The sequence below is a fragment of the Pelophylax lessonae genome (assembly GCF_965119305.1).
Source record: "Pelophylax lessonae genome assembly, chromosome: 4".
In the NCBI taxonomy this organism is placed as follows: domain Eukaryota; kingdom Metazoa; phylum Chordata; class Amphibia; order Anura; family Ranidae; genus Pelophylax; species Pelophylax lessonae.
In genome coordinates this window covers 60,417,167-60,440,763 of record NC_138771.1, presented here as the reverse complement: position 1 = coordinate 60,440,763, position 23,597 = coordinate 60,417,167, and the positions used below count along the sequence as shown (strand labels likewise).

The 23,597-nt window shown below is 45.1% G+C and overlaps 1 protein-coding gene across 1 annotated transcript in view; it reads left to right on the top strand.

Annotated features, from left to right (window-relative positions):
* The first annotated feature begins 661 nt into the window (after positions 1 to 661).
* FES (FES proto-oncogene, tyrosine kinase) overlaps positions 662 to 23,597 on the top strand; it is a 344,941-nt gene continuing 322,005 nt past the window's right edge. The window contains exons 1-2 of the mRNA XM_082253226.1: positions 662 to 761; positions 804 to 998. The gene's annotated coding sequence lies outside the window, so the exon portion shown is untranslated. The remainder of the gene's footprint in view (positions 762 to 803; positions 999 to 23,597) is intronic.

The window sequence follows — 23,597 nt, the reverse complement described above, 5'->3', positions numbered from 1 at the left end:
TTATTAAAGAGGAAGTAAACTTCCTCTACAAACATTTACCTATAGGTAATCCTATGATAAGGCTTACCTATAGGTAGTGTAAATATCTCCCAAACATGTACCGTTTAGGAGATATTTACATTACATGTACATAGTGATATCACTGGTGCATGCGCTCTGAAGGAACAGCCGCCCGTGCCGTTCCTTCCGAGCCCTGTGCCGTGAATGGTGGCTCCCGTGCGCATGTGCGGGAGTGATCTCATCGCGGCTCCGGCCAATCACAGCTCCGGGGCATGCGAACCTAGTCCAGGGAAAATGTCAGCGATGACAGCAATGTGCAGACGCCGCTACGGAGCTGCGATCTAAGGTAAGTATTACATAATGAGCTAGTATGCAATGCATACTAGCTCATTATGCCTTTGTCTTACAGGGTAATTTTTTTTATTTTATTTTTTTGGGGATTTACAACCTCTTTAAGCTGCAATATATTACATTTCTGGTTTTGGGTTTATTACTGCTTTCATTTTTGTTCTTGGGTTTAGAATACACTTTAACTTAAAAGAAGTTGGTAATGGTTAAAATAAGAAGAAAGTTGCTGCTGGCAAAGCGCCGGTGAGGTTCCAGAGTTCAGTTACTAGAGAGCGGTGCGGGGAGGGTTAATATCAGTGTGGGAAGTGCTTCTGTAGCACCGCCACTAACCAGAGAAAGGGAGATCAGTCACTCACAACAGTCACTGAGCTCCTAGAGACCGCACAGGGACCCTGCTATCACCCATCCACCAGGTCAGAGACCGCACAGGGACCCCACCATCACCAATCCACCAGGTCAGAGACCACCGGTGTCAGATAAAGAGACTGCTGAGATCTGGAGAGAGGCAGAGAAGTGACAGAACCTGCTGAAGAAATCCAAGGAATGTACAAGAAACTCTAAAGAAAGAACAAGTCTGAACAAAGAAATAAACTTGGGACTATGGAAGGGATTGTCTGTCACTGAGTGCAGCACATAGGACCCTGAGAGCGGTGAGTGGTTACCTGTGTGTGCACTGTGATTGCTGACACTGACTGACAGATCTGTGCAGCTCTCCTAACACTGGGAGAACAGCACAGAGCATGACAGATCAGCCCCGACCGCACTCATACTATATGGGATTTAAAGGGACAGTGGGATCAATGAGTGGGACCGTACTGATACAATATTGCGATTAAAGGGGACAGGGGGATCAATGAGTGGGATTGCACTGATACAGTATGGGATTTAAAGGGACAGGGGGATCAACGAGTGGGACTGCACTGATACAAAATGGGATTTAAAGGGACAGGGGGATCAATGAGTGGGACTACACTGATACTATATGGGATTTAAAGGGACAGGGGGATCAATGAGTGGGACTGCACTGATACTATATGGGATTTAAAGGGACAGGGGGATCAATGAGTGGGACTGCACTGATACTATATGGGATTTAAAGGGACAGGGGGATCAATGAGTGGGACTGCACTGATACTATATGGGATTTAAAGGGACAGGGGGATCAATGAGTGGGACTGCACTGATACTATATGGGATTTAAAGGGACAGGGAGATCAATGAGTGGGACTACACTGATACTATATGGGATTTAATTTAAATCCCATATAGTATCAGTGCGGTCCCACTCATTGATCCCCCTGTCCCTTTAAATCATTTAAAGGGACAGGGGGATCAATGAGTGGGACAGCACTGATACTATATGGGATTTAAAGGGACAGGGGGATCAATGAGTGGGACGGCACTGATACAATATTGAAATTAAAGGGAACAGGGGGATCAATAAGTGGGACCGCACTGATACAATATGGGATGAATGGAACCACACTGATACAATATTGAAATTAAAGGGACAGGGGGATCAATGAGTGGGACAGCACTGATACTATATGGGATTTAAAGGGACAGGGGGATCATTGAGTGGGACCGCACTGATACTATATGGGATTTAAAGGGACAGGGAGATCAATGAGCGAGACCGTACTAATACTATATTGCAATTAAAGGGACAGGGGGATCAATGAGTGGGACCGCACTGATACAATATGGGATTTAAAGGGACAGGGAGATCAATGAGCGAGACCGTACTAATACTATATTGAAATTAAAGGGACAGGGGGGATCAACGAGTGGAACCGCACTGATACAATATTGAAATTAAAGTTAACAGGGGATCAATGAGTGGGACTGCACTGATACAATATTGAAATTAAAGGGAACAGGGGGATCAATAAGTGTCACCGCACTGATACAATATGGGATTTAAAGGGACAGGGAATCAATGAGTTGGACCGCACTGATACAATACTGAAATTAAAGGGACTGGGTAATCAACGAGTGGGACCGCACTGATACAATATTGAAATTATAGGGACGGGGGGGATCAACGAGTGGGACTGCACTGATACAATATGGGATTTAAAGGGACAGGGGGATCAATGAATTGGGCCAACCTGATACAATATTGAAATTAAAGGGAACAGATGGATCAAAGAGTGGAACCACTCTGATACAATGTTGAGATTAAAGGGACCGGGGGATCCAGGAGTGGGACTGCTCTGATACAATTTTGAAATTAAAGGGAACAGGGGGATCATTGAGCAAGACCGCACCTTTCTAGAGTCTTTATTTCTTCAATGTATGGAAATTCCACCGTTACATAAACCAGGAACCTGTAGAGCTCAGCTGCCTAAAGGCAGAGAGCCTGGCAGGTGATCAACTTTACCTTTTTAAGCCTATGTCTGTTATAAGTGAAAAGCTTCCCTTGCAGTGGGGATGCCCCTGGGGTTCAGGTCTAGGGAGCTAAAGAATAAGTCCTTTAATGCTGGCCATACATGCATCCATTTATTTATTTTTTGATCAGCTAGCAAGCTGATTGCAAGAAAACCGAACGATCTGAGCTGATCGAAAAAAAAAAAAAAGATCCACACAAGCGAGGCGGAAATACTTCCCTTCCCCCTCCTCCTACTACAACCTGTGTTATTGTATTCTGACAGCAGAGACTTCTTAGCTGTCAGAATGCACTGATCAGTGCTACAGCTGATTGGCAGCAGCCGTTGATTGAAGGAAAATTGTCCAACAAGCTGATTCAAGAGAAGTTGATTATTTGATTGACCTCTCTGGAACCGGAACCGCCATAGATGGCTTAAAATTCAGCGAGTTCCTACTGAATCTACCACATTTTGATTCATCTACGGCCAACCTAACTTAGCTGATCCTCAGTCATAGCATATATATTTATTTATATTAAGGACCAGTTCACACACCATAGAAACACAGTACGGATGCATTTCTGCATATGTGTTTTTGATGTGTTTCTGGTGCGTTTTTGATGCTTTCCAGTGCATTTTTTTCCCCTCTTTTTTTTTTCTTCACCTTAAATGGGGACATGTGCATTTTTCGGTGTGTTTTTGATGTGTTTTATCGCGTTCCAGTACACTTCAGTGCAGGAAAACTGCAGCATGTTCTACTTTTTTTTTTTTTTACTTGAATGCACTGGAAATGACCCCACTGGTGTGAACTATGCCATTGGAAACCATATAACCTACTATCCATGTTTTTCTGATGCAGAAAGAAAATGCATTGGACTGCATGTTGTGTGAACTGGCCCTCAGTCTGCAAAAAAAAAAACTATAGGGCAATTTCACACTGGTTCACTTCAAAAATGCCAGTAACATGCCTATGACTTAATGGAGTGCTTTTGCTGCGTTTTTTTAAGGACATGCACAAAAAATGCTTAGTGGCGGCACTTTTGAGGAGGTTCCCATTCATTTCAATGGAGAGGAGCGTTTTTTGTGTGCTTTTTTTTTAGCTCCCAAAACATTCTCTAAAGATGCTACAAGCAGGATTTTTTTCACTGCAACATTCATTGATTTTAAAGGAAAGCATTTTTCTTTAGCTTTTCAGGTGCTTTTTTTCACACAGAAGTGCTTGGAAAAACTCCTCATTGTAATAGGGCCCAAAGGGCTTGTTTACACTTGGATTGCTTTTCGAAGAGTGACAAGCGGTGGATCACTTTTCAGAGAGCAGTGCAGGAGCTACTGTTGCCTCCTGAATGACTGTTTATTCTGACAGCTGGTAATACTGCACCTCAACTGTGAACCTGGTGTCTGACCCTGTGCAGTTGCATATGTCCCCGTTGCTGTATTGCCTGCCAAACATGACAGGGAGATCATCTTTGTCATTCTGCGGCATATGTACTCCGCTGTTTGGCTGCCTTTGCATGTTAAGTGAGGGGGTTAGTTGAGAGGTGGTAAAAACTAGTGATCGACCGTTCAAAAGACTAATTATGCCTCATAGAATATACATTGGGGTGTTTTCTTTCCAAAATGGGGTCATTTTGTGGGTAATTCCATTGTCCTGGTGCTCCAGGGCATTCAAAAGTGTGATTGGTTGTAATGAAATGATATGTGTAATTTATGCTCCTAGAACACCTGACGGTGCTCCTTGAATGTTGGGCCTCTGTAAGTGGCCAGGCTGTGTAAAAGTCTCACACATGTGGTAAAACAATCAGAGTTGTATAAAGTACTTGAAACCCATACTTGAGTAAAAGTACAAGTGCTCGATCTAAAAGTGACTTGAGTAGAAGTACTAAAGTATTCAACATTTTTTGTACTTAAGTATTGCAAGTAGTTTTTTAAAAATTTTGCTACTCAAGTACTGAAAGTAAAAGTACCAGTAGTTTTGAAAAAAAAAATTGCTACTCAAGTACTGAAAGTAAAAGTACAAGTACTGTGTTATGTAGTTATTGAAGAAAGAAGTCAAAAGTTTGAACATCATATTGTTTTCTATTATTTCAAATGCAGCTTTTATTTATACATACGGGAGCATTTATTTTCGTATGCGCTGATAATACACATGTTTTGAGCTTCATGAAACCTGCCATCTACTGTTCTGGCAGTGGTAATTTTTATAATTGTAACGAGTAACTATGCAGCACAAAAAAATATTATCAGAGTAGAAGTATTGAAATCATTGAAAAAATGTAGTGAAGTAAAAGTGGAAGTAGGAGAAAAAAATTCTACTCCAGGAAAGTACAGATACCGCCTTTTCGGTACTTAAGTACAGTAGTGAAGTAGTTCTACTTAGTTACTATACATCTCTGGGTATCGCCATACTTAGGAGGAGTAGCAGAATTTGTTTTGGGGTGTAAATGCAAGTATGCTTATACTGTGTGTGTGAGAAATAACTTGTTATTATGACAATTTTGTGTTTAAAAAAAAAAAAAAAAAAACAATTATTTCTTCAAATTCCCAAGAATTGTGGGAAAAAAATTACAACTTCAAAAAACTCACCATGCCTCTTACTAAATACCCTGGAACGTCTACTTTCCAAAAAGGGGTAATTTGGGGGGTATTTGTACTGTCCTGACATTTCAGGGCCTCAAGAAATGAGATGAGGCCGTCGGTACATCAGGTGTGATCAGTGTTGCCAACCCCCGAGAGGGAAATTTACTGGCAGAACGTCCAAAATTTACGGACGGCACCAATTTTTTACTGGCAGTGCAAAAATGTACATAAACAGGCTGTTTTCAGTGCTAAACCGTGCAAATATCAATACTTAAACTATAAACATGTAGATAGAGCTATTAGCAACGTGTTTAGGTTAAACAAAAGTCAAAAACCATATTTCTCCATTAACATGAAGATCAGGTTAATATAACCCAGCCAGCACAGCGTTCCCCCATATATCAGAGTCCACTGCATTCTCCTTTACATCAGAGTTCCCTTTTAAATCAGGGTCCGCAGAGTTCCCTCTTCGCACTGTAAGGGGAGAATCCTGCAGACTCTGATGTAAAGGGGAACGCCAGGAACTCTGATGTGGGGGGCAATCTTGTGACCAGAGACCACCTTACACAGAGTGAATACATTAAGATATGGGGGGGGGGAGGTTACTAATATAGAGGGATCTTTATATCAGTGCCCCCTTACATCAGTGACCCCCCCCCCCCCCATCAGACTGGTCTGGCGGCTCTGTCACTGACCTCCTCTCAGGTGCACTGTGCAGGGCTCAGTCAGATGGCCCCTGTCTCCACTCCGCAGGCCCCGCACATCTGACTTCTCCTGTGACCCCCCATCCTGGCAGCGCTCTCACTCTTGACTCCTCTCCAGAGTCCAGACTCCCCTGCAGACATGATAAAAGACAAGAGATGGTCAAAGACTGCGGACATAGTACAGGAGGTGGTCAGAGACTGCGGACATGGTACAGGAGGTGGTCAGAGACTGCGGACATGGTACAGGAGGTGGTCAGAGACTGCGGACATGGTACAGGAGGTGGTCAGAGACTGCGGACATGGTACAGGAGGTGGTCAGAGACTGCGGACATGGTACAGGAGGTGGTCAGAGACTGCGGACATGGTACAGGAGGTGGTCAGAGACTGCGGACATGGTACAGGAGGTGGTCAGAGACTGCGGACATGGTACAGGAGGTGGTCAGAGACTGCGGACATGGTACAGGGGGTGGTCAGAGACTGCGGACATGGTAAAGGGGGTGGTCAGAGACTGCGGACATGGTACAGGGGGTGGTCAGAGACTGCGGACATGGTAAAGGGGGTGGTCAGAGACTGCGGACATGGTAAAGGGGGTGGTCAGAGACTGCGGACATGGTAAAGGGGGTGGTCAGAGACTGAGGACATGGTAAAGGGGGTGGTCAGAGACTGAGGACATGGTAAAGGGGGTGGTCAGAGACTGAGGACATGGTAAAGGGGGTGGTCAGAGACTGCGGACATGGTACAGAGGGGTGGTCAGGGACTGCGGACATGGTACAGAGGGGTGGTCAGGGACTGCGGACATGGTACAGAGGGGTGGTCAGGGACTGCGGACATGGTACAGAGGGGGGGGGTCAGGGACTGCGGACATGGTACAGAGGGGGGGGTCAGGGACTGCGGACATGGTACAGAGGGGGGGTCAGGGACTGCGGACATGGTACAGAGGGGGGGTCAGGGACTGCGGACATGGTACAGAGGGGGGGTCAGGGACTGCGGACATGGTACAGAGGGGGGGGTCAGGGACTGCGGACATGGTACAGAGGGGTGGTCAGGGACTGCAGACATGGTACAGAGGGGTGGTCAGGGACTGCGGACATGGTACAGAGGGGGGGGGTCAGGGACTGCGGACATGGTACAGAGGGGGGGGTCAGGAGGGACTGCGGACATGGTACAGAGGGGGGGTCAGGGACTGCGGACATGGTACAGAGGGGGGGTCAGGGACTGCGGACATGGTACAGAGGGGGGGGTCAGGGACTGCGGACATGGTACAGAGGGGGGGGGGGGTCAGGGACTGCGGACATGGTACAGAGGGGGGGGGGGGTCAGGGACTGCGGACATGGTACAGAGGGGGGGTCAGGGACTGCGGACATGGTACAGAGGGGGGGTCAGGGACTGCGGACATGGTACAGAGGGGGGGTCAGGGACTGCGGACATGGCACAGAGGGGGGGTCAGGGACTGCGGACATGGTACAGAGGGGGGGTCAGGGACTGCGGACATGGTACAGAGGGGGGGTCAGGGACTGCGGACATGGTACAGAGGGGGGGTCAGGGACTGCGGACATGGTACAGAGGGGGGGTCAAGGAATGCGGACATGGTACAGAGGGGGGGTCAGGGACTGCGGACATGGTACAGAGGGGTGGTCAGGGACTGTGTACATGGTACAGGAGATGGTCAGAGCTCTCCACATGAGTGTCCTCCTCCTAAGTCCCCTTCACCTCTCCACAGCCACAAACATCAGTGACATTACTAGTGCAGAGTGAAGCTGTGACACTGCCTGTGGAGAGGTGAAGGGGGCACAGGAGCAGGACACTGATGTCCTCTGCCCCCTGACTCATCTCTCTACTCCAGTCTGCTCCTGCTAGCTGTCGGAGGCTCGGAGCCCCAGCACTTACCAGTCCTCTGCCTCGGCTGTCAGTCTGTCAGTCTGCGACTGCTCTGTCCACTCCACCAGGCATCCATTTAGCGGCAGCATCTCCTAGTCCACTCCAGATAGAGTGACTCTGCATGGCCGGTGCGGCGGCGGCGGCGGCGGGAAAACTTAAATTATGGCAGGGGCGGGGGCGGACTTAGGGGCGGGCGCAGGCGGGCAGTGCAGTGCAGTGACACTCGTCCAACGAACAGTGCGAGTCTGGCAGTCTGCATCGCTGCGAGTGCGAGAGTCGAGAGAAGAACTCGGGGATCTCCGGAACTGCGCGCCGCGCATGCGCAGTTCTGACAGTGCCGCCGCCGCAGTAGATTTACGGGCACTTTTCTCCTGCTACGGGCATTTACGGGCAGGAGAAAAGTGCCCTTTTTTTACGGGCTGTCCGTAAATCTACGGGCGGTTGGCAACACTGGGTGTGATTAGGTGAGATCAATTTTCAATGATTGGCACCATAGCTTGTAGACTCTAGAACTTTCACACAGACTAAATAATAACCACTAATTTGGGTTATTTTTACCAAAGATACGTAGAAGTATACATTTTGGCCCAAATTTATGAAAAGAAATTACTTATTTGCAAAATTTTATAATAGAAACTAAAACAAAATGTGTTTTTTTTTCAAAATTTTCGCTCTTTTTTTCACTTATATCGCATAAAATAAAAAACCCAGTGGTGATTAAATACTACCAGTGAAAGCTCTATTTGTGTGAAAAAAATGATAAAAAAAATGTGATTGGGTACAGCGTTGCGTTGCGTTGAGTAATTATCATTCAAAGTGTGAGAAGCTGGAAATTGGTCTGGGCAGGAAGGGGGTGTAACTGCTCTCTATGGAAGTGGTTAAAAAAAACAAAACATAAAAAAACAAAAACTTTATTTTTTTTGATTAACAGGGAAGTAAAAGTGGGAGCAGAAACCTGTCAAAAATAGGTACCCACCGCACTAAAAAAAAAAATAGGTACCCGCCCCCCCCCCCAAAAAAAATGACATGGCATGTCAGGGGGCCAGGAGTCCTTAAAGCGGAACTTCCACTTTTCACTTTAAAGTATAACTAAACTAAAGTGGTGATGGAATAGAACTAGGGATGCACCGATATCATTTTTTTTTTTTTTTTTTTTTTTTTTTACAGCGACTACGAATACTGATACTTTGTTTTTAGTACTCGCCGATACCAATTAGTGATACCTGCCGGCAACTGTTGTGTTTACACTTCAGCTGTCAGCAATGGTATAAAGTACAGTATTGAAAAGTTATTTACAAATAAAATACATTTTATTTTTTTAAACTTTTGTTCTTTTTTCAATGTAAAATGTGTAAATATAAGGTGTAAACATATTAACGAACATAATTAATAGTTTATAAAATAGAAGTGAAAAAAAAATCAGCATTAAAATAATAATTAAATGGAGAAAGGAAAAAAAAGCAGTTAATTAAGGATGATTGGAGTAAATGAAAGTGGTTGTAAAGGCAGAAGGTTTTTTTTTTATCTTAGGGCCCTTTCACACGGGCGCTCCGTATGTCCGCAAATCATCCTATTTTTTTGCGGATGATTTGCGGACATAATGTAATTCTATGGCACTGCGGATGTCAGCGGAATACCATCAGCTGACATCCGATTTTCTTCCTTTCAGTTCTGTTCCGTTTTTTCGAACGGAACAGAACCCTATTTTTGTTCCGTTCAAAAAACGGAAAGGAAGGAAAATCGGATGTCAGCGGTGTCATCCGCTGACATCCGCAAACCCCCATAGACTTACATTATGTCCGCATATCATCCGTAAACGGATGGGATGATATGCGGGCATACGGAGCGGATGACAGAAATGTCATCCGCTCCGTGGAAAAAAAAAAAAGGACCGCAGCGGAGCTCTCACACGGAGCGGCCATATGAAAGAGCCCTAAATGTATTCTATACATTAAGATAAAAAGCCTTCTGTGTGCAGCAGTTCCCCTCAGCCCCCCTAATACTTACCTGAGCCCCCTCTCAATCCAAGGATGGCCACGAGTCCCTCAGCCATCCGAGACTCTCCCTCATGATTGGCTGAGACACAGCAGCGATGACATTGGCTCCCGCTGTTGTCAATCAAAGTCAGTTAGCCAATAAGGAGAGACAGGGGAGGGGGCTGAAACACAGCTTTGTGTCTGAATGGATACACAGAGCAGCAGCTGGGCTTGGGTGCCCCTATAGCTAGCTGCTTGCTGTGGGGGTAATCAACAGCAGGGAGGGGCCAGGAGCACTTAAGAGGGACCCGAGAAGAGGAGGATCTGGGCTGCCCTGTGCAAAACCACTGTACAGAGCAGGTAAGTATAAGTCCCGGTTCACACCAGGGCGACCTGTGAGGCGACCTGGTCGCCTCACAGGTCGCCGCAGGTCGCCTCCCATAGGGAAGCTGCGGACCCGTTCTAATAGGAGCGACACAAGTCGCTCCGACCTAGAAAAAGGGTCCGGAGCTTCTTTGGGGCGACCAGGAGGCTACCGCCATAGACTTCAATGTTATGAAGTCCGTGGCGGCCGCTCCGAGGTCGCGGCGCGCTGCTCGCACCGCGATTTTGGAGGTCGTCCCGGGAAGTAGCGTCGCGTGTATGTGAACCGGCGCTAACATGTTTGTTATTTTTAAAGAAAAAAAAAACAGACTTTACAATCACTTGACGGGTTAAAAAGGGGTCAAACAGAAGAACATTTATTTAAAAAAACAAAACATAAAAAAACAAAACTTTTTTTTTTTTTTTTGCTTAACAGGTTGCTTTAACCACTTTACCACCGGAGGTTTTTGCTGTCTTACGTCTGGGCCACTTTTTGCGATTCGGCGCTGTGCGACTTTAACTGACAATTGCGCAAACGTGCAACGCCGTACCCAAACAAAATTTACGTCCTTTTTTTCCCACAAGCAGAGCTTTCTTTTGGTGGCATTTGATCACCTGTGCGATTTTTACTTTTTGCGCTATAAACAAAAAAAGAGCGTAAATTTTGAAAAAATAACAAAATTTTTCAAATTTTTTTTATATGAAATCCCCAAAAAATGTAAAAATCTAAATTTTTTTTAAATTTTTGGCCAATTTGTTTTCTGCTACCTACGTTTGGTAAATAAAAATCACAATAAGCGTATTTTGATTGGTTTGCGCAAAAGTTATTGCGTTTACTAACTAAGGGAAAGATTTCTGTCATTTTTGGTGTTTTTTTTTTTTTTAACGAGTAATGGTGGCGATCTGCGATTTTTTTTTTTTTTTTTTTTTTTGCGGTACTGCGACATTGCGGCGGACAGATCGGACCCTTGACTGACATTTTTGACACTTTTGGGGGTACCAGTGACATTACTACAGTAATCAGTGCTATATATATGCACTGTTACTGTAAAAATGACACTGGCAGGGAAGGCGTTAATTTTATTGGAGAGGGAGGGGTTAATGTATGCCTGGTGCTTACTAACGTGTGGGGGGGGGAGGTGACTGAGTGACACAGGGACAGATCGCATGTTCAGCTAAGCTGAACCCTGCAATCTGACCCTGCCTGTCACTTAGGAGATCCGCCCGCTTGTGTTTACGATTGGGGAAGAGCAGCGGCGATCGCCGCTGTTCCTCCCCTGGCCAGACTCCCGCTGTGACTGAATACAGCGGGAGCGAGCCTCCGGCGGCGCGCGCGTGCCACCGAGAAAGGGGAGTGTCTGGTGATTTGTAGATAAAAACAAACTGTGCAGCTCTGACTAAAGCTGAAGGTGGAGGCCATTTATGTACCTTCTTAAGCCTGACTGGAATATTTCCAGGATGTTGCTAAGTGAGGCCTAGTCATTATTGCTCACCTCCACCATCCCAGGAATGAGCTTTTTCTCTGATTCAAACCTCCTCACATGCTCTCTCTCTCGGCAATGCAGTAGCTTTGAGCCCAGTATCTGAGAGCTCACTCCTGTGATGGTGGAAGTGATTAGTAGCAACTAGGCCGCACTTGGCAATGTTCTGGGAGTATTTCAGTCAGGCTTCATGAGGTAAATATGGTAAATGGCCTACACTTGTAGAAAGGGCATTATTATTATTATTATTATTATTATTAACTTTAGGCTTGGTTCACACCTATACAGTTTGTTTTTGATCCATTCCTGCAGTGCTTTTTGTGTTTTTGACACGTTTTTTTTTTATGCGTTTTGCATTTTTTTAACATTTTTGGGCAATTTGTTGTTGGGTGGATTAAACAACACAAATCGCACTACATGCTTTTCTACCACTTCTCCATTGAGATTCATTGAACCAAAAACGTACCGTTTTGCTTTTGAAAAAGTCCCTGACCCTTTCCAAAAACGCAGACACTAAAAAAAGCACAACTAGGAAACCATGTTAAATGGAATGCGTTTCTGCAAAAAGCAATAAAAAAAATGTATGGGTGTGAACCAAGCCGAAATCCAAGCTGCACGGTTCGTTTTGTATCTACAGACAGCCCCTGTCTGCATAGTTTTTTGGTAAAGGTGAACTATCCCTTTAGCCTCCATTTACACTGGTGCGATTTGACAGTTCCAAATTGCATGACAAATCGCGCCCCATTGTCGGCAATGGAACCCTTTAAATTGCTGCGACTCATGCTGCAGCGACTTTGAAAAAGGTTCCTGCACTGCTTTTTGCTGATTTCATTGCAATTTGCATAGACCTCTGTTAAACGAAGTCGCAAGACGCAATTAAATTGGATGTGCAATTCGCATTGATCTGCGGCTCTGAAGTAGTGCAATTTCAAAGCTGCACCAGTGTGAAACAGGGCCTTAAACATATTGTGCCTGGGACCACTTGGAAGAGGTGGAAGAGGTGGTCCCTGGCACGGTTCACTTGGGTCTGGTACAGTTTGCGTTATGAGTGAGTGCAGACTGTGCCAGAGCACAGAACTCTTCATAGATGACTAAGCAAGGAAGTAGGGATCACTGTGGTGTGGTTGGAATGATGTAAGTGTGCCCAGGAACACTTCCTTATAGACCAGTGTGAGTGCAGTCCAGGGCGGGAGGGGGGACAATCAAACTCAGGCATGGTTCAGTTCAACCAGTCCCAGTGTGCATGCATCTTTATTTGTTCAGGAGCTTTGCTGTTTTAGTCCATTGGACACTTTATACATTTTTAACCGCTTGACATCCGTATACTGTATATATACGATGGCAAGGTGCCTCTCCTGCGCAGGATCACGTACCTGTAGGTGATCCTGCACTTCTGGGTCTAGTGTGCGCATGCGCACCGCTGGCGACCCGCTCCTGCTGTGATTGGACACTGCGGAAGCCAATCAGCGGGTCCGTAGGACTCAATGTCTATCGGGACCCGCTAATCATTTGGGAAACAATCAGAGTGGCAGGCTGCCTATGTAAACGAGGCAGACCGCCGTTCTTTCAGAGGGGAAGGTACTGATACTGTGTTTCTGCTAAGCATGAACACGGATCTTTGCCTTTCCCTAGTCAAAGCATCCCCCACACTGTTTTTAAGCACAACTTAGGAACACATTTAACCCTTTGATCGCCCCTGATGTTAACCTCTTCCCTGCCAGTGTCATTAGTACAGTGACAGCGAATATTTTTAGCACTGATTACTGTATTGGTGTCACTGGTCCCCAAAAAGTGTCAAAAGTGTCAGTTAGATGTGAGATTTGTCCGTTGCAATATTGCAGTCCCCCTGATCGCCGCCATTACTAGTAAAAAAAAAAGAAATAAATATTCCATAGTTTGTAGACATTATAACTTTTGCGCAAACCGATCAATACACGCTTTATGGGACTTTTGTTACCAAAAACATGCAGCAGTATACATATTGACCTAAATTTACGCAGAAATGTGATTTTTTTTTTTTTAATTCAATTTTGTTATTGGATATGTTTTATTGCAGAGAGTAAAAAATATTGATTTTATTTTTCAAAAGTGTCGGGGCATGTTTGATGCAGAAGGGCACAGTATAGGGGTGTAGGCAGAAGGGCACAGCATAGGGGTGGAGGCAGAAGGGCGCAGTATAGGGGTGGAGGCAGAAGGGTGCAGTATAGGGGTGGAGGCAGAAGGGCACAGTATAGGGGTGGAGGCAGAAGGGCACAGTATAGGGGTGGAGGCAGAAGGGCACAGTATAGGGGTGGAGGCAGAAAGACACAGTATAGGGGTGGAGGCAGAAGGGCACAGTATAGGGGTGGAGGCAGAAGGGCACAGTATAGGGGTGGAGGCAGAAGGGCACAGTATAGGGGTGGAGGCAGAAGGGCACAGTATAGGGGTGGAGGCAGAAAGACACAGTATAGGGGTGGAGGCAGAAGGGCACAGTGTAGGTGTGGAGGCAGAAGGGCACAGTGTAGGTGTGGAGGCAGAAGGGCACAGTATAGGTGTGGAGGCAGAAGGGCACAGTATAGGGGTGGAGGCAGAAGGGCACAGTATAGGGGTGGAGGCAGAAGGGCACAATGTAGGTGTGGAGGCAGAAGGGCACAGTATAGGGGTGGAGGCAGAAGGGCACAGTATAGGGGTGGAGGCAGAAGGGCACAGTATAGGGGTGGAGGCAGAAGGGCACAGTGTAGGTGTGGAGGCAGAAGGGCACAGTATTGGTGTGGAGGCAGAAGGGCACAGTACAGGGTGGAGGCAGAAGGGCACAGTACAGGGATGGAGGCAGAAGGGAACAGTACAGGGGTAGAGGCAGAAGGGCACTGGACAGGGGGGGTCAAGAGGGCACAATACTAAGATAAGGATGTTACAGCACAAGTTCTAGGATGTTGCTCAGGACATGGCCATCCTGGAACAGCTTAGTAAAATGTTATTGGCCTGGCAAATCCGGGACAGTTGGCAAGTATGATGTAATGCAAGACTACCATGCTTTAAGACAGCCCTGCTTTAGAGATGGGGGTGTTTACCTGCCATGGTTATGATTTCCCATCCGTGGTAAAGTTTACTCGACATGTAGTGATCAAACGCTACATGCTCACGCAAATGGGGAAGCTCCCCAAGTGCTCTTCAACTACATGCAATGCAGCACTGCGTTTGTAAGCAAAAATGGTTAAAACACGTGGTAAGGAGGCATCACATCGATTCCTCACCACCTGTCAGAAGCCTTGTAAGCGTGATCTAAATGCAGATTGGGCTTCCGGGGAAAGGCAGATTTAGATGCACGTCTAAATCTACCCAAAAATGTGTGGGGATCAGTAGGTTTACAAACTTCAAGATCATTCAGAGTAATAGGAGTAGGCTAGAAATAAATGAAATACAATGTAGAAGTGAATACATGATTTTACATTTTTACCATAGATATGCTTTAATCAATTCCATGTGTTAGGGCCTCGGCGTGTGTTCACAATGGACGTGAGTCAGCTTGCTTTGCCATTTCAACTCATTATAAAGCTCCCTGGGGATGCAGCACATACCCGAGGAGCTGTTCACGCCATGGTACATGCATGGTGACGTGTACCATTCAGAACTATTTGTGCTTTGCATTTTTTATTTTATCATACTCATCCTTAAATAACCCTCATCAGCGCAATTTAAAGTGTTAGCATACCTTTACCAAAAAAACTGCCTATGCAGATAAGGGGCAGGTACATAAAAACAAAATGCGCAGCTTTGACCAAAGTTGGGAGAAGGCCCTTGCTATAGGTGTGGGCCATTCATGTACCTTCTGAAGCCTGAATGAAGAACTCCAGAACATTTCATCTTGCCTTGTTGTTAGGATTTAACCACTTTACCACCGGAGGATTTTGCTGTCTTACGTCTGGGCCACTTTTTGCGATTCGGCACTGTGCGACTTTAACTGACAATTGCGCGGTTGTGCGACGCCGTACCCAAACGAAATTTCCGTCCTTTTTTTCTCACAAACAGAGCTTTCTGTTGGTGGTATTTGATCACCTGTGCGATTTTTACTTTTTGTGCTATAAACACAAAAAGAGCGTAAATTTTGAAAAAATAACAATATTTTTCACATTTTTTTTAATATGAAATTCCACCCCCCCCCCCCCCCCAAAAAAATGTAAAAATCTAAATTTTTTTACATTTTTGGCCAATTTGTTTTCTGCTACCTATGTTTGGTAAAAAAAAAAATCATAATAAGCGTATTTTGATTGGTTTCGCGCAAAAGTTATTGCGTTTACTAACTAAGGGAAAGATTTCTGTCATTTTTGGTGTTTTTTTTTTTTTTAACGAGTAATGGCGGCGATCTGCGATTTTTTTTTTTTTTTTTTTTTTTTTTTTTTTTGCGGGACTGCGACATTGCGGCGGACAGATTGGACCCTTGACTGACATTTTTGACACTTTTGGGAGTACCAGTGACATTACTACAGTAATCAGTGCTATACATATGCACTGTTACTGTAAAAATGACACTGGCAGGGAAGGGGTTAATTTTATTGGAGAGGGAGGGGTTAATGTATGCCTGGTGCTTACTAACGTGTGTGGGGGGAGGTGACTGAGTGACACAGGGACAGATTGCAGGTTCAGCTATGCTGAACCCTGCAATCTGACCCTGCCTGTCACTTAGGAGATCCGCCCGCTTGTGTTTACACATACAGGCGGATCTCCACACTGGATTCCCCGACGATCGGGGAAGAGCAGCGGCGATCGCCACTGCTCCTCCCCTGGCCCGACTCCCGCTATGACAGAATACAGCGGGAGCGAGCCTCCGGCGGCGCGCGCACGCCGCCGAGAAAGGGGAGTGTCTGGCGACGTAAGTCTACGTCGTCAGACCTACAAGAGCCACTTTGCCGCAGTACAGCTCTAGTGAGCAGTCGGCAAGTGGTTAAACGTGTAAAAAAAAAATGTAAACACGGCTCTGGCAACGAAAGAGAGGTAAATAGGATTGAAATTGTGAATCATTAATCTTTGCAACTTTTTGGTGTAAAGGGTAGCTGAGTACAAAATATCACAATAGAATTGAAAAGTTCAGGTGGAGTTTGGTAATTTCTTCAGTTACTTCCTGCTATACGCCGGGAAGGCAGAAGTACAAAGGTATGTCTGTCATATTTCAGGTATACTGCTAGTCAGCACAAACACTGCACAGCAGAACAAACGGCAGGCAATGGAGGACAAATAAACTTTTACAGTTGAATACCTTCAGCGAGGTGCCAGAAAATGCAGCCTGTGGTGGGAAGTTAGATCAATTTCAACTTACGCTAAAGTTAATTTGTTCAGTGTAGGCAGTACAGTCACCACTGTAAACAAACCCAGGGCAAACTGGGATAGTCAGTTAGAGTAGAACTACAAGCACAACTTTAGTTCTTTAACCACCTTCAATATTGGCCGCTTTCACCCCCTTCCTGCCCAGGCCACTTTTAGCTTTCAGCGCTGTTGATATTTGAATGACAATGGCGTGGTCATGCAATTCTGTACCCAAATTAATATTTTATAATTTTCTTCACACAAATAGAACTTTCCTTTGGTGGTATTTAATCACTTTACCACCGGAGGATTTTGCTGTCTTACGTCTGGGCCACTTTTTGCGATTCGGCACTGTGCGACTTTAACTGACAATTGCGTGGTCATGCAACGCCGTACCCAAACAAAATTTACGTCCTTTTTTCCCACAAATAGAGCTTTCTTTTGGTGGTATTTGATCACCTGTGATGTTTTAACTTTTTGCGCTATAAACAAAAAAATAGCGACAATTTTGAAAAAATAACAATATTTTTCAAATTTTTTTTATATGAAATTCCCCCCCCCCCCCCAAAAAATGTAAAAATCTAAATTTTTTATCATTTTAGGCCAATTTGTTTTCTGCTACATATTTTTGGTAAAAAAAAAATCGCAATAAGCGTATTTTGATTGGTTTGCGCAAAAGTTATTGTGTTTACTAACTAAGGGAAAGATTTCTGTCATTTTTGGTGGTTTTTTTTATGAGTAATGGCGGCGATCTGCGATTTTATTTATTTTTTTTTTTTTGCGGGACTGCGACATTGCGGCGGACAGATCGGACCCTTGACTGATATTTTTGACACTTTTGGGGGTACCAGTGACATTACTACAGTAATCAGTGCTATAAATATGCACTGTTACTGTATGCCTGGTGCTTACTGACATGTGTGGGGGGAGGTGACTGAGTGACACAGGCACAGATCGCAGGTTCAGCTATGCTGAACCCTGCAATCTGACCCTGCCTGTCACTTAGGAGATCCACCCGCTTTGTTTACACAGGCGGGCGGATCTCCAGACTCGATTCCTCGACGATCGGGGAAGAGCAGCGGCGATCGCCGCTGCTCCTCCCCTGGCCCGACTCCCGCTGTGACTGAATACAGCGGGTGCGAGCCTCCGGCGGCGCGCGCACACCGCCAAGATGGGGGAGTGTCTGCCGACGTAGGTCTACGTCGTCAGACCTACAAGAGCCACTTTGCCGCAGTAGAGCTCTAGTGAGCAGCGGTAAAGTGGTTAATCACCACTGGGTTTTTTATTTTTTGCTAAATAAACAAAAAAAGACCAAATATTTTGAAAAAAATAAAGTTTTTTATAATTTCAGTCAGAAAATTTTGTAAATAAGTAATTTTTCTCCTTCACTGATGTGCGCTGATGAGGCTTCACTGATGGGCTCTGACAGGCTGCACTGATGGGCACTGAAGAGGCGGTACTGATGAGGTGGCTTTGAAGGGCACTGATAAGGAGGCACTAATATCTAGCACTGATGGTCACTCATAGGTGGCACTGATATGCAGCACTAATGAGCACTGATAGGCGGCACTGTTGGGCACTGATATGTGGCATTGATGGGCACTGAAAGGCAGCATAGATTGGCGTAACTGATGGGCACAGACTGGTATCACTGATGAGAACAGACTGTTGTCACTGATGGGCGCAGAGTGGCATCACTGATGGGCGCAGAGTGGCATCATTGATGGTCACTGTTGGGGCTGCATTGTAATCAGGGCACTTCATTCAACTGATCTTGATTTTTTAAATTCAACATGATCTACGTAAGTTTACATTTCATTAATGCTATGTCTATAACAGGGCTTTTCCATGCTGTCGCAATAGCGATTTTGGCTGCTAGGAACAGAAAGTAAATTAAGGTCTTGGTATGTGACGGAAGATTTTTAACTGGCTTATTTAGTATAATGCAAGCGATACTTGCATGTTTAGCAATATTAACCATCCTGACTAAAAAAAAATGAGTGGACCCTCATCCAAAATCGACAAACCTTAGGGCATGTGTACCACACATGCATCGGTGTGCCTATCTGGCCATGACCCCTGAAGCAGGAGGCTGAGGTGCCCGGATACATATTTGACAGACGCTCCGGCACTAGATAATATCTGGCGTGAACTTTATAGCCTGCTTCAATCAAGGCAACATTAAGGATATCTTTATGGATTATCCCTGTCAATTTTTGTTTGCCACCTGTATCCCATTGTGGAGATTTCCCTTCACTTCCTGCCCATAGCAACAACATGAAGTGAACGGAAATCCTGTCAAAGTGTTGTCTTTAGAACTAGTCTCCCAGTGGAAGATTTTCCTTATATTTCTTCTGTTCTGGGGGTCACCCAAAATTCGGGGTTTTCTTTCTTATTTTATGATTACAATAAACAGGAAAAATAGAGAGGATGAATGTCCTTAAGGGGGGCACAGACAGCAATAAAAACCTGACAGGGGTTCTAATCCCTTTTGTTAAGCTATCCAAAACTAAAAAAAAATGCCTTTTAGTTATGGTTTAAACATCAGATTCCTCATTGTCCTTCCCTGTGTGTGTGTAGAAGTAAGGCCATAATCACTGCTTACAGACTAGGTGCAAGTCCCTGTGTGCTGGGCTCAGATCATCATGTATAGTTTAATATGTTTGCATTGCTTTCTTTGACAGTATAAGCTTGATGCAATATCATAGAATAAAAGTAGGGTAGCACGGTGGCTGAGTGTCCTTATGTCCTTAATCCTTATGCTGCTAGCATTAGTAAATAGTAAAAGTATATCCTATTTACTTTCTTTAAACTTTTTTTTACATTTCTTCAGTTATTTCCTGGTTTCTGGCCTAGGCCAAATAATGTCATACATCCCAGGAGTCTTCATGGTCATAATTTTGCTTTCATCTGGAGGAGTGGAGAAGGGGCTTTCTCAGCTAAGCACACCCTACTGTCTGCATGCCTGGGCATGGGTAGATGGATTCCAGGAAGTAAATGCTACATGAATCATGTGCCCTTACTCAAGATGGCAATGGCTAGAAATGCTTTTGGGTGTTTTTCAAAGTGATTTCTCAACAAAATAAAGCATGACATGGATAGATGGGTGGCTTTGAATATTAAAAAAAAAAATTTGTGTTTTCAGTTTGTGGACTCAGATATAGTTGAGTTCCGCTTTAAATCCCAACCAGGAAACCACCTGCAGGGGTTAGCATGTTTTCCTTGTGTTCCTTGTGCTACTCCAAAGACGTGCTATTAGTACAGGTAAATTGGTGGCGATATTAGGGTTGCCACTAGGGATGAGCTTCGAATTTGAGTCTAACGACAAATAAATGGGCTTCTTTGCGGGAACTTCGAGTTCCTGCATTATCATGGACCTCAATAAAACACCTGCTGGCCGGGGGATAGACTGATATAAACTGAAGTGCCTATATATATATCTCAGTATTGCTGAAAATAACAGCTTGGGGTTCCCATAAAATTCATACCAGACCCTTATCCGAGCACACGCATTTGGTAATGATTAAGCACAAGATGTATGTGTGAAACGCGTCTACGAGACTTTATGCTGGTGTCTTTGGTGTCATCATTTGCAACTTTTGGAAATAAAGGTATTTGAAACCTATTGGAATCCCTGGATGTGCGGCTAATTCTTTTCCTACAAGTGTTCCCACGAAGGCGGGCCGGGGCCAGCACTCTACTGGATAGCCTATCTCCTGGCAATCACCACACACTATACACCTGGAGCAGTGTCTTTCCTTTCTTCAGTATCCTGACCAGGATGGGGGTGGGGGCGAGTGAGCTCCCCACCCATCCTGAACCATACCAGGCCACATGCCCTCAACATGGGGGGTTGGGTGCTTTGGGGCAGGGGGTCAGTAATTTATTCACTGCACCTGAGCAGTGCATTGTGGGGTGGCTTGTGACGCCAGGTCACTATAAAAGAGCTGTCAAAATCAAAGCAGCTCAGAACGCGGGAAGCGTCCGGAGAAGCAGGAGCTTGTTCTTCTTCTTCTTCTTCTTCTTCTTTTTTTTTTTTTTCTATTTTTCGGCCGGACGGGCGACTAATCATCGGGGGACACTATTTTTTTTTTTTTTTAATAAAGGACTTTTCCAAAACTGTCTTTTGTCTTCATTTTTTTTACACTTTTTTGATGAATGGGTAGGGGTACGATGTACCCGAAATCCATTCACATGGGGGGGGGCGGGATCTGGGGGCCCCCTTGTATAAGGGGGCTTCTAGATTCTGATAAGCCTTCCCCCACAGACCCCCACAACCACAGCCCACGGTTGTTGGGAAAAGACCCCCTGCCCCAAAGCACCCGCCCCCCCCATGTTGAGGGCATGTGGCCTGGTATGGTTCAGGAGGGGATGGGGCGCTCGCTCACCCCAAACCCTATCCTGGCCAGCCAGGCTGTGTGCTCGGATAAGGGTCTGGTATGGATTTTAGGGGGAACTCCACGCCATTTTTTTTTTTTTTTTTTTAAATTATCTTTTTTTTAACCTGTATTGCCGGGAGCCGACAATACATTAAAGCGGAGTTCCAGTCTCAAAATTTACTTTGGGCCATCCGCTTGCTCAGTGTCACCTGTAAAAGAAATGGATAGTCACAATTTTTTTTTTGTTTACTTACCTTGATATTGCAGAAAATATACTTACCTTTCTTCCACTTCCTCCCTCTGCGGCCGCGGCCTGCTCCGTCACTTCCTGCTTGCATTGATTCCTGGGAGCTAAACGCCATCACTCCCAGGAATCAATGCGCCTGCACCGGCCCCGCTCGTCATGTCTGGTGCAGGCGCGTCATTCCCTGCTAAACAGCTTCTGGGCATGCCCAGTAGCTGTGCAGGAATGACGCGCCCGCACCGGAAGTGACGAGCGGGGCCGGTGCAGGCGCATTCTGGGAGAAGAGGACGCCGAAGAGGACGCGCTGGCTTCAGCTGCCCACACCTGAGATGGCAGCGCTGGACAAGATATTTTCAAGGCAAGCATTTCTTCTAAAAGGTATTAGTCAGAGGCTATCTATTATGGAATGTACTAGCCCTGACTGTCGGCATCACTGGGGGGCAGGGTGATGATGTCAGCAAAAAACAGTTTGGCCACACCCACTGTTCTCTGCAGTGTGCATAGTTACTACTCTCCTTAGGGCACTCAAAGGTATCCCAGGTCTTTTATAATCTTATAGTCGAGAGATATGCAAATTGTGGCTCTCCAGCTGTTGCAAAACTACAAGTCTCATTATGCCTCTCGGTGTCATGGGATTTGTAGTTCTGCAACAGCTGGAAGGCCACAGTTTGCATATCCCTGCTATAGTGTATACTACAGGGGAAAAAAATGGCCCTGTGTTGCTAAAGTGTTTAGGTTCGGCTTGAAGAAAAAGTTGGAAACCCAAGGCGATATAAAAATACCCAAAATAAATATTAAATACAGTGCTAATCTACTGTATATGAGCCATGTAAAACTTCTGAAATAAAGTGCAAATTATTTTTGCTATGAGTCATGGCTAAAGGAGATAATGTCAGCAAAATGTATTGAAAAACAATTGTATGTATCTAGGTATGTATGCACTTTATAAGCTTGACAAACATCCCCCTTGCCAGGCCTTCTAAGGGGAAGGTTATGTTGGATTTTCCTGGCTGATATCTTATATTTGGGTTGCACAAATATGTTTTCATCTCCAACAACCATCCAAGGCCTCATGCACACGGGCACAGAAAAATGCCACTTTTACAGGTGTAAAGCATTTTATTTTTTTTTTATGCCTTTAACCACTTGCCGACCAGCCGCCGCACTCTTACTGCGACAGGTCGGCTCTATTACGCGAAACAACATACCTGTATGTCGTTTCGTGTAATAGCCAGTGGGGGCATGCGCGCTGATTGGCCAGATGGGGAGCCGATCCGCGGGTCTGGCGCATGCGATGTCTGCTGGGAACCCAAAATTGCTCCCCATAGAGAGAGAACGACAGTCTGTCTATGTAAACAAGGATCACCGTTCTGTCACAGATGAACTCAGAGATCCTGTGTTCCTGCTTTTCAGGAACACAGATGTCTATGTTCATCTAGTAATCACATCCCCCACACAGTTAGAAAGCACCTCCTAGGGACACACTTAACCCTTTGATCACTCCTGGTGTTAACCCCTTCCCTGCCATTGTCATTAGTACAGTAACAGTGCATATTGTTAGTACTGATTACTGTAGTAATGTCATTGGTCCCCTCAAAAGTGTTAGTGTCAGCTAGGTGTCCTATCTGTCCACCGCAATGTCACAGTCCCGCTAAAAATCGCTGATCACCGCCGTTACTAGTAAAAAAATTAAATAAATAACAATGACATAAATCTTTCCCCTAGATTGTAGATGCAATAACTTTTGCACAAACCGATCAATATACACTTATTGGGTTTTTGTTTACCAAAAATATGTGGCAGAATACATATTGGCCTAAATTGATGAAAAAAATAGATTTTTTTTTTTTATTGGATATGTTTTATAGCAGAAAGTAGAAAATATTGTCTTTTTTTTCAGAATTGTCTATCGGTTTTTGGTTATAGCGCAAAAAATAAAAACCGCAGAGGCAATCAAATACAACCAAAAGAAAGCTATATTTGTAGGAAAAAAAAGGA